General features: G+C 41.6%; 1 protein-coding gene across 3 annotated transcripts in view; it reads right to left on the reverse strand.

Moving 5' to 3' along the window:
• Positions 1-15,000, reverse strand: part of LOC110503314 (numb-like protein) — a 74,966-nt gene that overhangs the window by 29,129 nt on the left and 30,837 nt on the right. The gene's annotated exons all lie outside the window — the stretch shown is intronic.

A 15,000-nucleotide genomic window follows, 5' to 3' on the forward strand; every position in this document is an offset into this window, starting at 1 on the left:
AGCTAGTAGGGCAACATACCACCCTGTATGACAGTCTCCACATGCAACATGGGACCGGGCTGGCGTAGGGGGTGGGTATTAGTGTGTGACGGTGTGCATAAACAACCTGTTTCTCTCTCACTCTCTCTCCCTCTCTCTGAATGTCTCCCTTTCTCTCTGTGCATCTGTCATACAAACCATGGCGTGTTGAATACCTCTGTTTTTATACCCTTTTCTAAGGTTTTCTCTCCTTTGTGATTTAATCAACCTTCTTCCTCCCTCTATCTCTGTCAGTGACCTATATTCCTCCTCTGCATCTCTCCATCTCCTCCTCCTCCCTTCACCTTGCTCTAGCCACAGATATACAAGCCTGGAATCGGAGCACTAGATTACAGCTACATGGGCTTTCTTTTCTCTCTCAGTCACGGTGCACATAAGCCCCTGAGATATTAACAACAGGAATCAGAGAAGTAGAGCAGGCAGTAGGGAGTGTGTGTGTGTGTGTGTATCTGTATGTGTGCATGCGTGCGTGTGTGTGTCAGAGAAAATAAAGTGAAAAGATATAAAAACAAGGCCATGTGTGTGTCTCTGTGTGTGTGTGTGTGTGTGTGTGTGTGTGTGTGTGTGTGTGTGTGTGTGTGTGTGTGTGTGTGTGTGTGTGTGTGTGTGTGTGTGTGTGTGTGTGTGTGTGTGTGTGTGTGTATTAGTGGGTGGAGGTAAACGATGGGAAACATATGGAGAAAGAGAGAAAGAGAATTGTGAGAGAGAGAGAGAGAGAGAGAGAGAGAGAGAGAGAGAGAGAGAGAGAGAGGAGGAGTGGGAGGATAGGGAACAGAAACAAAGAGAGACAGATAGTGGTGAAACAGCCAAATAAAACTAGGATGGACTATAGCATAGTAAAACATCAGTAAAACAGAGTTGGGTCACCACACATACACACACAGCATTGAGGCCACTCAATAGTGGAACATCATAGTACACACACACAAACACACAGATAGTGAATTTAGAGATAACCATCCTAAATTAATTTGAGAGGGCCCCTACATTCAATTTGACTATGGAAAAAAAAGTATTTCTGTTCTAGCCTGTGGAAACAATTTGAGACAAAACCACTCCACATGCTCACTAGGTTTGCAGAACATTGGACTAGTTCGTTCAGTAATGGTAGTAACTATAGATGAACAACAGAGTTTCACATTCACACAGCCTTCAGAGAGAGAAATATAGTTCTCTCTTAACATAAGTATTATGGTCTTCCACAGTTATAAAAGCCTGACCGCGGGGCAGGGAGCAGGGAAAACGTTTATCAATGCTAACGGGAAGTAGACCAACTAGCCGTGTTCAGGGGTAAGCCGCTGCCGCACTGTGGCAGACAGCTAATGATTCCATTCTACCAGAGATCAGGGAGCGTTGCGGGAACGTTCCCCGGCCAGGTCAAAAAGACAGAGGTGAGGAATGGTGAGTAAGTGAGGAAAAAAACTTCTAATGTATAAAATCAGGAAGCATATTTATGATGTTACCTTCGTTCTATTTCCTCGGCTCATCTGCCTTTCTATGTGTGTTTGATGTGGACAAAGCCGTTTTATTAAAAGACACGCACACAAATGCACCTTCACACACACACACACACACACACACACACACACACACACACACACACACACACACACACACACACACACACACAGTGCAGCCTCAGGATGACCCAATTTTCAGGACCTCTCAGACACCAAATGTAAAAATGTAAATACTCAGTGATATTTATATAATGAATATGAACTCGGAGGTCAAAAATTATTAAACATTAAACCACTGAACCTCTCACAAAAGCCTTCAATCATACAAAAACTAAAGTTAAATCTGAACTGGTTCACCAGCAGATTAGTAAAAATGGCTCACTCCGTGTTCAAGAATGGCCTTTTCCCCTTTATTCAGATTACAATCTCTCACTTTCAGTTATTTGCAAATGAAATCATCTCCAAAATATCTCTATTTTTAAAACAAACAATAGAAAGCTGGTTGCAATTCCAGTTTAAACCACCAGAAAAGACAGAACAAATATTACAACAAATATTATGGTTAAACTGAAATATACTAACCGATAAAAACCATTATCTTTTATTTTTAATTTTTATAAAATCATAGATAGGACTGGTGGAGTTGTCACACACGCAGTTAACAAAAATATATGGAAATGTCTGCTCTATCCAAAATTACAACCAACTGACTGCAGCATTACCGCAAATATGTAGGAGCCAAGGGGAAAGGGGAGAAGGTAAGGAACATGTCTGTTGGTCCTGCATTAAAGACCAAAATTGGCTTGAGAAAATTGTGATAAATAAAAAAGTATACCAGTTTAATTTAAGGACCTAATATAGAGCTGCGCCATATAGATTGCAAATTAGTTTGGAGTAGATTTTTGATGTACCGATTCCATGACACATGGTTTATGAACTGATACAGTGCCTTGCGAAAGTATTCGGCCCCCTTGAACTTTGCGACCTTTTGCCACATTTCAGGCTTCAAACATAAAGATATAAAACTGTATTTTTTTGTGAAGAATCAACAAGTGGGACACGATCATGGAGTGGAATGACATTTATTGGATATTTCAAACTTTTTTAACAAATCAAAAACTGAAAAATTGGGCGTGCAAAATTATTCAGCCCCTTTACTTTCAGTGCAGCAAACTCTCTCCAGAAGTTCAGTGAGGATCTCTGAATGATCCAATGTTGACCTACATGACTACTGATGATAAATACAATCCACCTGTGTGTAATCAAGTCTCCGTATAAATGCACCTGCACTGTGATAGTCTCAGAGGTCCGTTAAAAGCACAGAGAGCATCATGAAGAACAAGGAACACACCAGGCAGGTCCGAGATACTGTTGTGAAGAAGTTTAAAGCCGGATTTGGATACAAAAAGATTTCCCAAGCTTTAAACATCCCAAGGAGCACTGTGCAAGCGATAATATTGAAATGGAAGGAGTATCAGACCACTGCAAATCTACCAAGACCTGGCCATCCCTTTAAACTTTCAGCTCATACAAGGAGAAGACTGATCAGAGATGCAGCCAAGAGGCCCATGATCACTCTGGATGAACTGCAGAGATCTACAGCTGAGGTGGGAGACTCTGTCCATAGGACAACAATCAGTCGTATATTGCACAAATCTGGCCTTTATGGAAGAGTGGCAAGAAGAAAGCCATTTCTTAAAGATATCCATAAAAAGTGTTGTTTAAAGTTTGCCACAAGCCACCTGGGAGACACACCAAACATGTGGAAGAAGGTGCTCTGGTCAGATGAAACCAAAATTGAACTTTTCGGCAACAATGCAAAACGTTATGTTTGGCGTAAAAGCAACACAGCTGAACACACCATCCCCACTGTCAAACATGGTGGTGGCAGCATCATGGTTTGGGCCTGCTTTTCTTCAGCAGGGACAGGGAAGATGGTTAAAATTGATGGGAAGATGGATGGAGCCAAATACAGGACCATTCTGGAAGAAAACCTGATGGAGTCTGCAAAAGACCTGAGACTGGGACGGAGATTTGTCTTCCAACAAGACAATGATCCAAAACATAAAGCAAAATCTACAATGGAATGGTTCAAAAATAAACATATCCAGGTGTTAGAATGGCCAAGTCAAAGTCCAGACCTGAATCCAATCGAGAATCTGTGGAAAGAACTGAAAACTGCTGTTCACAAATGCTCTCCATCCAACCTCACTGAGCTCGAGCTGTTTTGCAAGGAGGAATGGGAAAAAATTTCAGTCTCTCGATGTGCAAAACTGATAGAGACATACCCCAAGCGACTTACAGCTGTAATCGCAGCAAAAGGTGGCGCTACAAAGCATTAACTTAAGGGGGCTGAATAATTTTGCACGCCCAATTTTTCAGTTTTTGATTTGTTAAAAAAGTTTGAAATATCCAATAAATGTCGTTCCACTTCATGATTGTGTCTCACTTGTTGTTGATTCTTCACAAAAAAATACAGTTTTATATCTTTATGTTTGAAGCCTGAAATGTGGCAAAAGGTCGCAAAGTTCAAGGGGGCCGAATACTTTCGCAAGGCACTGTATATAAAACGAAGCCGGATTCAAAACTTAATTCTTTTTTACATTTTGCAACCAATAGAATGTTCTATATGTGGGGGATACAACCATCCCAGCTCTGCAGATTTTGCCGGGAAGAGACAGAATCATTAGATCACTTGTTTTGGTACTCTCCATATGTAGCTTGTTTCTGGTCACAGGTTCAGGAATGGCTGAAAAATTGCCACATGTACTTGGAGCTAACTCTGCAAATAGCACTGCTGGGTGATCTTAAAAGTCATAGTCAATCGATCAATAATACAATAATACTCTTAGCAAAGGTGCTTATCTTTCATTTACAATCTCTAGAAACTGTGAGAATAGAAAGGTATTTCCTTTACAAGCTTATTGGCGTCGGCTAATGGGGATCCTAATAAATCAAATCAAATCAAAATGATTCAAGCCTGTCTCAAAATACAACACTGCCTCTTTAAGACAACGAAAGCTCTTTACCTGACACACTTTTCAAAGATGTCTAGAAATGTACACGTTTTGTGCTCCTGATAGGATGCAATCACTCCCCTATTGCTGACTACAAATGATCTATATCTGGGCTAATAACTCACTAACAAGCAAAGGATATGAACAAAATGTGCACACGTGGCAACATGCAGCTCTCACCTTGATCTCAAAACAAGCGCATCTACTCAACCGCTCATGCTGTAAACACAGTCCAGTTCAAAGTGAATGGCACAGATCCATATTTGACAATGGTCTATTTGCATATAGGCCTCCTGCAGCTCTGATTGATTATGCCGCACCGGTCTGTGTAGAGTATGGGCTGAGTCGTGCGTGTCAATGCGATAGAATCGTACTCCGATGCGTTCTGACTACAACAATATCGCTTGCATAGTTTGTTTTGTTTTGGTATGTTGCATTGAAAGTGGCTAACATTGCGTTGATTCAATCACATTTGCTACAGTAAAGGGAAACGTTGATAGTGTTAACAGGGAAAACTGTATAACAGTGGTCACCAAACTTTTCTGAGTCAAAATGAAAGCCGAGATCTACTGCTCAGATTTTTTTTAACATGACTTTAAAAAAACGTAAGCCTATGCAACATTAACCAATTAAAAACAGTCATGTTTTTGCAGTTAGCTATACATTATCAACGCATATTGGCTTTGCTTGAATTGCCCTGCCAATGCATTGATGATCGGGCCATTTTTGTAAATTTAAAATACAAAATTTGAGGCAGGGTTATGATCACACCGGTATGATCACACCGTCGTTGTATTACTTGTGAGGCACAGCTGCGTGAGAATACATTTAAATAATTTGTTTTTATTTTTATTTTACTGAGCAGACGGTGCCTGCATCTATTGGTCAGTCTCAGCAGAGGGAGAGAGCAGTAGACTGAAGGTCTGCCTCTCAACATCCCTCCACTCTGCCTTTCATCAAATGGGCACTGTCTTCCAGCTGATGGTGAAACTCGAGTCGCACCGCGTTATTTCTGCCTCATGCACAAATTCATGTTGTTACTCCTATAAACAGAGAAAGTGAAATATTCCTCGATATTAAAAAAGACTCAAGCCGCTAATAATAACAAAAACGAAAGCCTATAGATACACTTTCCTACCCCCTGTATATAGCCTCCTTATTGTTCTTTTTTAAATGTTATATTTTACTTCAGTTTATTTAGTCAATATTTTCTTAACACTTATTTTTCTTAAAACTGCATTGTTGGTTAAGGGCTTGTAAGTATGCATTTCACAGTAAGGTCTACTACACCTGTTGTATTCGGTTGTATTCAGCATTTCACAGTAAGGTCTGTTGTATTCGCTTGTATTCAGCATTTCACAGTAAGGTCTACTACACCTGTTGTATTCGGTTGTATTCAGCATTTCACAGTAAGGTCTACTACACCTGTTGTATTCGGTTGTATTCAGCATTTCACAGTAAGGTCTGTTGTATTCGCTTGTATTCAGCATTTCACAGTAAGGTCTACTACACCTGTTGTATTCGGTTGTATTCAGCATTTCACAGTAAGGTCTGTTGTATTCGCTTGTATTCAGCATTTCACAGTAAGGTCTACTACACCTGTTGTATTCGGTTGTATTCAGCATTTCACAGTAAGGTCTACTACACCTGTTGTATTCGGTTGTATTCAGCATTTCACAGTAAGGTCTACTACACCTGTTGTATTCGGTTGTATTCAGCATTTCACAGTAAGGTCTGTTGTATTCGCTTGTATTCAGCATTTCACAGTAAGGTCTACTACACCTGTTGTATTCGGTTGTATTCAGCATTTCACAGTAAGGTCTACTACACCTGTTGTATTCGGTTGTATTCAGCATTTCACAGTAAGGTCTACTACACCTGTTGTATTCGGTTGTATTCAGCATTTCACAGTAAGGTCTACTACACCTGTTGTATTCGGTTGTATTCAGCATTTCACAGTAAGGTCTGTTGTATTCGGTTGTATTCAGCATTTCACAGTAAGGTCTACTACACCTGTTGTATTCGGTTGTATTCAGCATTTCACAGTAAGGTCTACTACACCTGTTGTATTCGGTTGTATTCAGCATTTCACAGTAAGGTCTACTACACCTGTTGTATTCGGTTGTATTCAGCATTTCACAGTAAGGTCTGTTGTATTCGGTTGTATTCAGCATTTCACAGTAAGGTCTACTACACCTGTTGTATTCGGTTGTATTCAGCATTTCACAGTAAGGTCTACTACACCTGTTGTATTCGGTTGTATTCAGCATTTCACAGTAAGGTCTGTTGTATTCGCTTGTATTCAGCATTTCACAGTAAGGTCTACTACACCTGTTGTATTCGGTTGTATTCAGCATTTCACAGTAAGGTCTACTACACCTGTTGTATTCGTCGCATGTGACAAATAAGATTTGATTTGAATAATGCCAACAGCCTGAGACGAATAAAAACAAATAGGAACATCAGGCTTTATCGTTGAGTTTTTTTTACAGAAATGTTTGGCATTCGACTAGGAATGCCTTGGAGATTGACCAGTAGATCGCTATCGACTGCTCTAGAAAGTTGAGTGAAGTTCAATCTCGTGGTTCTCTATGTGGGCTGAGATTTCTTCTGCGAGGCAGTCCCGGGGGGAGGTGCGTGGGAGTCCCACACAGCTTAGAGGGAACATTGGTTGAGGGTAGCTGAAAGCTGGGACTAAAAACAAACAAAAGATAAATAATGTAAATCATACTGTCCGTGAAATGTATGTAGTATGTATGTGTGTAGTATGTATGTGTGTAGTATGTATGTGTGTAGTATGTATGTGTGTAGTATGTATAAGCTGGAAGTGGAAGCATTGTTGTATTGTTGTCCAAGTATTGTTGTCCATTAGTTTACTCCAATTAGGGGAGAGGTGGCAGGGTAAGGGGAAAATGATAAAGAAGGGTAGGGGTGGAATACAGAAGACGGCCCTCTTTGGTAAAAGACCAAGTACATATTATGGCAAAACAGCTCAAATAAGCAAAGAGAAACGACAGTCCATCATTACTTTACAACATGAACTTTTAACGTTTCTTCAAGTGCAATTGCAAAAACCATCAAGCGCTATGATGAAACTGGCTCTCATGACACCCACCACAGGAAAGGAAGACCCAGAGTTACCTCTGTGCAGAGGATACATTCATTAGAGTTACCAGCCTCAGAAATCGCAGCCCAAATAAATGCTTCACAGAGTTCAAGTAAAGGACACGTCTCAACATCAACTGTTCAGAGGAGACTGAGTGAATCAGGCCTTCATGGTTGAATTGTTCCAAAGAAACCACTACTGAAGGAAACCAATAAGAAGAGACTTGCTTGGGTCAAGGAACAAGAGCAATGGACATTAGACCGGTCGAAATCTGTCCTTTGGTCCAAATTTGAGATTTTTGGTTACAAAGTAGGTGAACAGATGATATCCACATGTGTGGTTCCCAGCTTGAAGCATGGAGGAGGTGTGATGGTGTGGGGTGCTTTGCTGGTGACACTGTCAGGGATTTATTTAGAATTCAATGCACACTTTACCAGCATGGCTACCACAGCATTCTGCAGCGATACGCCATCCCATCTGGTTTGCACTTAGTGGGACAATCATTTGTTTTTTAACAGGACAATGACACAACACACCTCCAGGCTGTGTAAGGGCTATTTGACCAAGGAGAGTGATGGAGTGCTGCATCAGATGACCTGGCCTCTACAATCACATAACGTAAACCCAATTGAGATGGTTTGGGATGAGTTTGACCCTAGAGTGAAGGAAAAGCATCGGACAAGTGCTCAGCATATGTGGGAACTCCTTCAAGACTGTTGGAAAAGCATTCCAGGTGAAGCTGGTTGAGAAAATGCCAACAGTGTGCAAAGCTGTCATCAAGGCAAAGGGTGGCTACTTTGATGAATCTAAAATCTAAAATATATTTGATTTGTTTAACATTTTTTTGGTTACTGCATGATTCCATATGTGTTATTGCATAGTTTTGATGTCTTCACTTTTATTCTACAATGTAGAAAATAGTAAAAATAAAGACAAACCCTTGAATGAGTAGGTGTGTCCAAACTTTTGACTGATACTGTATATTTACAACAACAAAAATATCAATATATATATATATATACACACACACTACCATTCAAAAGTTTGGGGTCACTTAGAAATGTCCTTGTTTTTGAAAGAAAATTGCATTTTTTGTCCAGCTTAACCATATGGTACATAAGAAGTGCCCATCAAGCCAATCCAATTTGTGGGAGGTGTTTCAGGAAGCAATGGGTGAAATCTCTTCAGATTACCTCAACAAATTGACAACTACAACACCAAAGGTCTGCAAGGCTGTAATTGCTGCAAATGGAGGATTATTAAAGCAAAGTTTGAAGAACACAATTAATATTTAAATTAAAAATCATTATTTATAACCTTGTCAACGTCTTGACTATATTTCTATTCATTTTGCAACTCATTTCATGTATGTTTTCATGGAAAACAAGGACATTTCTAAGTAACCCCAAACCTTTGAACGGTAGTGTATATGGGGGGGATTGGAAATGATGCAGACAAAAACATGTAATACTGAGAGACTCAGAGCAAGAAAAGTCAGCTCGTCCCCACGACAACCGGCTGTTTCCACTCCCCCTCTCTCCATCCCACATATCCTACCCCCTCCCTCCACCCCTTCTCTGTGTGTGTCTCGTTGTGGAATGAGGGAGCGGAACCAAGCCCACATAAACGGGGGTAGCAGTGTTTTGACTACTGTCTGACCCTGGGAGAACAGGTCGGCCCCACTTCATTCCAGTGATACGCAACTCTGGGGTCAGCGGTCCTTCCTGCTGATGTCACATTAGCCATAGTTAATTTGATGCAGAGAGAAACCCCTGAGGAGAGGACAGGCCAGAACTGTATAGGAACCCTGCTAATACATCATCATCTGTAGTCTGCACTGGCAACACTCAGAAATACAACAGTAATGCTCTAGTGGTTACAGTACAGTATGAAGGCCTGTGTACTGGAATGGGATGGTTATGCATATTACTATGAGCGTGGGCTGTGTGCTGGTGCGTGTGCGTGTGTGCGTGCGTGCGTGTGTGAAAGCTAATGTGGAGAGACAGATGGAACAGAGGCTGTCATGTGTAGAGGCAGTCTTCAGCCTGACGTACTGACACTCTCTCTAACCAGCACAGACTTCCTGTCTGCCTGTCTGCCTGGGACGGTCTCCTCTCTACCCTCCATCACCCCTGTTCATCCACAGTTCACCAGCCCTGGGTCCTATTCATTTTACACCAAAGAGAAGAACACAGGATGAAACAGGGAGGGAATACCTGAACTTTGTACAATAAGAAATGCTCATTTTCCATTTTCCGTTTTAAAAAATGGTTACGTGTCGTTATGAATATAACCCAGCTCTCTCTACCACTGTCACTATGCTAGCGACTGCCTGTAGCACCCCCATCCATCACATAGCACCACTCTCTCACCCATCATTGTGCAACTAAACTAGAGGTCGACCGATTATGATTTATCAACGCCGATACCGATTATTGGAGGACCAAAAAGAGCCAATACCGATTAAATCGGCCTATTTTTTTTTACATTTATTTGTAAGAATGACAATTACAACAATACTGAATGAACACTTATATTAACTTAATATAATACATAAATAAAAATCAATTTAGCCTCAAATAAATAATGAAATATGTTCAATTTGGTTTCAATAATGCAAAAACAGAGTGTTGGAGAAGAAAGTAAAAGTGCAATATGTGCCATGTAAAAAAAGCTAACGTTTAAGTTCCTTGCTCAGAACATGAGAACATATGAAAGCTGGTGGTTCCTTTTAACATGAGACTTCAATATTCCAAGGTAAGAGGTTTTAGGTTGAATTTAATATAGTATTTCTAGGACTATTTCTCTCTATACCCTTTGTATTCCATATACCTTTGACTATTGGATGTTCTTATAGGCACTTTAGTATTGCCAGTGTAACAGTATAGCTTCCATCCCTCTCCTCGCCCCTACCTGGGCTCGAACCAGGAACACATCGCCAACAACCACCCTCGAAGCAGCATTACCCATGCAGAGCAAGGGGAACAACTACTCCAAATCTAAGAGCGAGTGACGTTTGAAACGCTATTAGCACGCACCCCACTAACTAGCTAGCCATTTCACATCAATTACACCAGCCTAATCTCAGAGGGTGATAGGCTTGAAGTCATAAACAGCTCAATGCTAGAAGCATTGCGAAGAGCTGCTGGCAAAACGCACGAAAGTGCTGTTTGAATGAATGCTTACGAGCCTGCTGCTGCCTACCACCGCTCAGTCAGACTGCTCTATCAAATATCAAATCATAGACTTAATTATAAAATAATAACACACAGAAATACAAGCAATTGGTCATTAATATGGTCGAATCCGGAAACTATCATTTCGAAAACAAAACGTTTATTATTATCGCATACACCCTGACTCTGCATGTAATGAACGCAAGAGAAGTGACACAATTTTACCTGGTTAATATTGCCTGCTAACCTGGATTTCTTTTAGCTAAATATGCAGGTTTAAAAATATATACTTCGGTGTATTGATGTTATGAAAGGCATTGATGTTTATGTTTAGGTACACGTTGGAGCAACGACAGTCCTTTTTCCGCGAATGCGCACCACATCGATTATATGTAACGCAGGACACGCTAGATAAACTAGTAATATCATCAACCATGTGTAGTTAACTAGTAATTATGATTGATTGATTGTTTTTTATAAGATTAGTTTAATGCTAGCTGGCAACTTACCTTGGCTTCCTACTGCATTCCAGTAACAGGTAGGCTCCTCGTGGAGTGCAATGAGAGGCAGGTGGTTAGAGCGTTGGACTAGTTAACTGTAAGGTTGCAAGATTGAATCCTCGAGCTGACAAAAAAAATGTGTTGTTCTGCCCCTGAGCAAGGCAGTTAACCCACCATTCCTAGGCCGTCATTGAAAATAAGAACGTGTTCTTAACTGACTTGCCTAGTTAAATAATACATTTTTTAAAAATTGGCCAAGTCGGTGTCCACAAATACTGATTTCCGGTTGTTATGAAACCTTGAAATCGTCCGTAATTAATCGCCTATTCCGATTAATTGGTCGACCTCTAAACTAAACATTGCAAGTCGAGGGCCAGTAGGAGGCACCCTTTCCTCTGGTCTAAAGAAAATATCCCAATGACCCATGGCAGTGATTGGGACATTGCCCTGTATAGGGTGCCGTCTTTCGGGTGGGACATTAAAAAGGTGTCCCGACTCTGTCGTCACTAAAGATCCCATTGCACTTATCAAAAGAGTAGGTTAACCCTGGTGTTAACCCTGGTGTCCTGGCTAAATTCCCAATCCATCGCAGTCACCTAATCATCCCCAGTTTACCCCCCCCCCCCCCCCCCTCCCCTGTAACTATTCCCCAGGTCGTTCTCAGTCAATTCACCTGGTAAAATAAGGGTTAAAGAAGAAATAATAATATTCCCCTCAATCCCCACCATACATCATTCCACCTTCACACTTACTCTATAGCACCTCCCTCTCTGTCACTGTCTCTCTCTCCATCCCCTCTCATAGTTCTTCCAGCAGACACTCTCTCTCATTCCACATCTACATTCATGTCAGTTAGGCCATGCCGTAATTCAATCACCCTCCAACACGGTAATATGAACCATGCATGCCTTGCGTAGGATGTGATGGCAGTGTGGGCGACAAGCAGGACTGTGGACTCTGATGTGAGGTAGGTTATACTGAAATACAGGGCATTCGGAAAGTATTCAGACCCATTCCCTTTTTCCACATTTTGTTACGTTACAACCTTAATCTAAAATGGATTTAAATTATATTTATTCTTTATAAATCTACACACAGTACCCCATAATGACAAAGTAATAACAGGTTTTCATACATTTTGGCAAATGTATAAAAAAATAAAAAATAAAATACTTTATTTACATAAGTATTCAGACCCTTTGCTATGAGACTCAAAATTGAGCTCAGGTGCGCCCTGTTTCCATTGATCATCCTTGAGATGTTTCTACAACTTTTTCGGAGTCCACCTGTGGTAAATTCAATTGATTGGAAATGATTTGGATAGGCACACAGTTGACAATGCATGTTAGAGCAAAAACCAAGCCATTAGGTCGAAGGAATTGTCTGAGAAAGGATTGTGCTGAGGCATTGATCTGGGTAAGGGTACCAAAATATTTCTGCAGCATGAAGGTCTGAAAGAACACAATGGCCTCCATCATTCTTAAATGGAAAAAGTTTGGAACCACCAAGACTCTACCTAGAGTTGGCTGCCCGGCCAAACTGAGCAATCGGGGGTAGAAGGGCCTTGGTCAGGGAGGTGACGAAGAACCTGATGGTCACTCTGACAGAGTTCCAGAGTTCCTCTGTGGAGATGGGAGAATCTTCCAGAAGGACAACCATCTCTGCAGCACTCCACCAATCAGGCCTTTATGGTAGAGTGGCCAGACAGAAGCCACCTCTCAGTAAAAGGCACATGACAGCCCGCTTGGAATTTGACAAAAAGCACCTAAAGGACTCTCAGACCATGAGAAACAAGATTCTCTCTGGTCTGATGAAACCAAAATTGAACTCTTTGGCCTGAATGCCAAGCGTCACATCTGGAGGAAACCTGGTACCATCCCTGCGGTGAGGCATGGTGGTGGCAGCATCATGCTGTGGGGATGCTTTTCAGCGGCAGGGACTGGGAGACTAGTCAGGATCGAGGGAAAGATGAACGGAGCAAAGTACAGAGAGATCCTTGACGAAAACCTGCTCCAGACCGCTCAGGACCTCAGACTGGGCAACAGGACAACAACCCTAAGCACACAGCCAAGACAATGCAGGCGTGGCTTCGGGACAAGTCTCTGAATGTCCTTGAGTGGCCCAGCCAGAGCCCGGACTTGAACCCGATAGAACATCTCTGGAGAGACCTGAAAATAGCTGTGCAGCGATGCTCCCCATCCAACCTGACAGAGATATAGAGGGTCTGCAGATAAGAATGTGAGAAACTCCCCAAACACAGGTATGCCAAGCTTGTAGAATCATACCCAAGAAAACTCAAAGCTGTAATCGCTGTCAAAGGTGCTTCAACAAAGTGCTGAGTAAAGAGTCTGAAAACCCATTTTTACTTTGTCATTATGGGGTATTACATGTAGATTGATGAGGGGGGAAAAAAGATTTTTATCAATTTTAGAATAAGGCTGTAACGTAACAAAATGTGGAAAAAGTCAAGGGGTCTGAATACTTTCGGAATTCACTGTATAACCTCTGACACAACACAACCACAGGGAACAACAAACACACACACATCGCACGCAGCACAAACATTAATACCAAATCAAATCAAATTTTATTTGTCACATACACATGGTTAGCAGATGTTAATGCGAGTGTAGCGAAATGCTTGTGCTTCTAGTTCCGACAATGCAGTAATAACAAGTAATCTAACTAACAATTCCAAAACTACTGTCTTGTACACAGTGTAAGGGGATAAAGAATATGTACATAAGGATATATGAATGAGTGATGGTACAGAGCAGCATAGGCAAGATACAGTAGATGGTATCGGGTACAGTATGTACAAATGAGATGAGTATGTAAACAAAGTGGCATAGTATAGTATAAAGTGGCTAGTGATACATGTATTACATAAGGATACCGTCGATGATATAGAGTACAGTATATACGTATGCATATGAGATGAATAATGTAGGGTAAGTAACATTTATATAAGGTAGCATTGTTTAAAGTGGCTAGTGATATATTTACATCATTTCCCATCAATTCCCATTATTAAAGTGGCTGGAGTTGAGTCAGTGTCAGTGTGTTGGCAGCAGCCACTCAGTGTTAGTGGTGGCTGTTTAACAGTCTGATGGCCTTGAGATAGAAGCTGTTTTTCAGTCTCTCGGTCCCAGCTTTGATGCACCTGTACTGACCTCGCCTTCTGGATGATAGCGGGGTGAACAGGCAGTGGCTCGGGTGGTTGATGTCCTTGATGATCTTTATGGCCTTCCTGTGACATCGGGTGGTGTAGGTGTCCTGGAGGGCAGGTAGTTTGCCCCCGGTGATGCGTTGTGCAGACCTCACTACCCTCTGGAGAGCCTTACGGTTGAGGGCGGTGCAGTTGCCATACCAGGCGGTGATACAGCCCGCCAGGATGCTCTCGATTGTGCATCTGTAGAAGTTTGTGAGTGCTTTTGGTGACAAGCCGAATTTCTTCAGCCTCCTGAGGTTGAAGAGGCGCTGCTGCGCCTTCTTCACGATGCTGTCTGTGTGAGTGGACCAATTCAGTTTGTCTGTGATGTGTATGCCGAGGAACTTAAAACTTGCTACCCTCTCCACTACTGTTCCATCGATGTGGATAGGGGGGTGTTCCCTCTGCTGTTTCCTGAAGTCCACAATCATCTCCTTAGTTTTGTTGACGTTGAGTGTGAGGTTGTTTTCCTGACACCACACTCCGAGGGC

Source organism: Oncorhynchus mykiss, chromosome 24 (assembly GCF_013265735.2).
Source record: "Oncorhynchus mykiss isolate Arlee chromosome 24, USDA_OmykA_1.1, whole genome shotgun sequence".
NCBI classification, from domain to species: domain Eukaryota; kingdom Metazoa; phylum Chordata; class Actinopteri; order Salmoniformes; family Salmonidae; genus Oncorhynchus; species Oncorhynchus mykiss.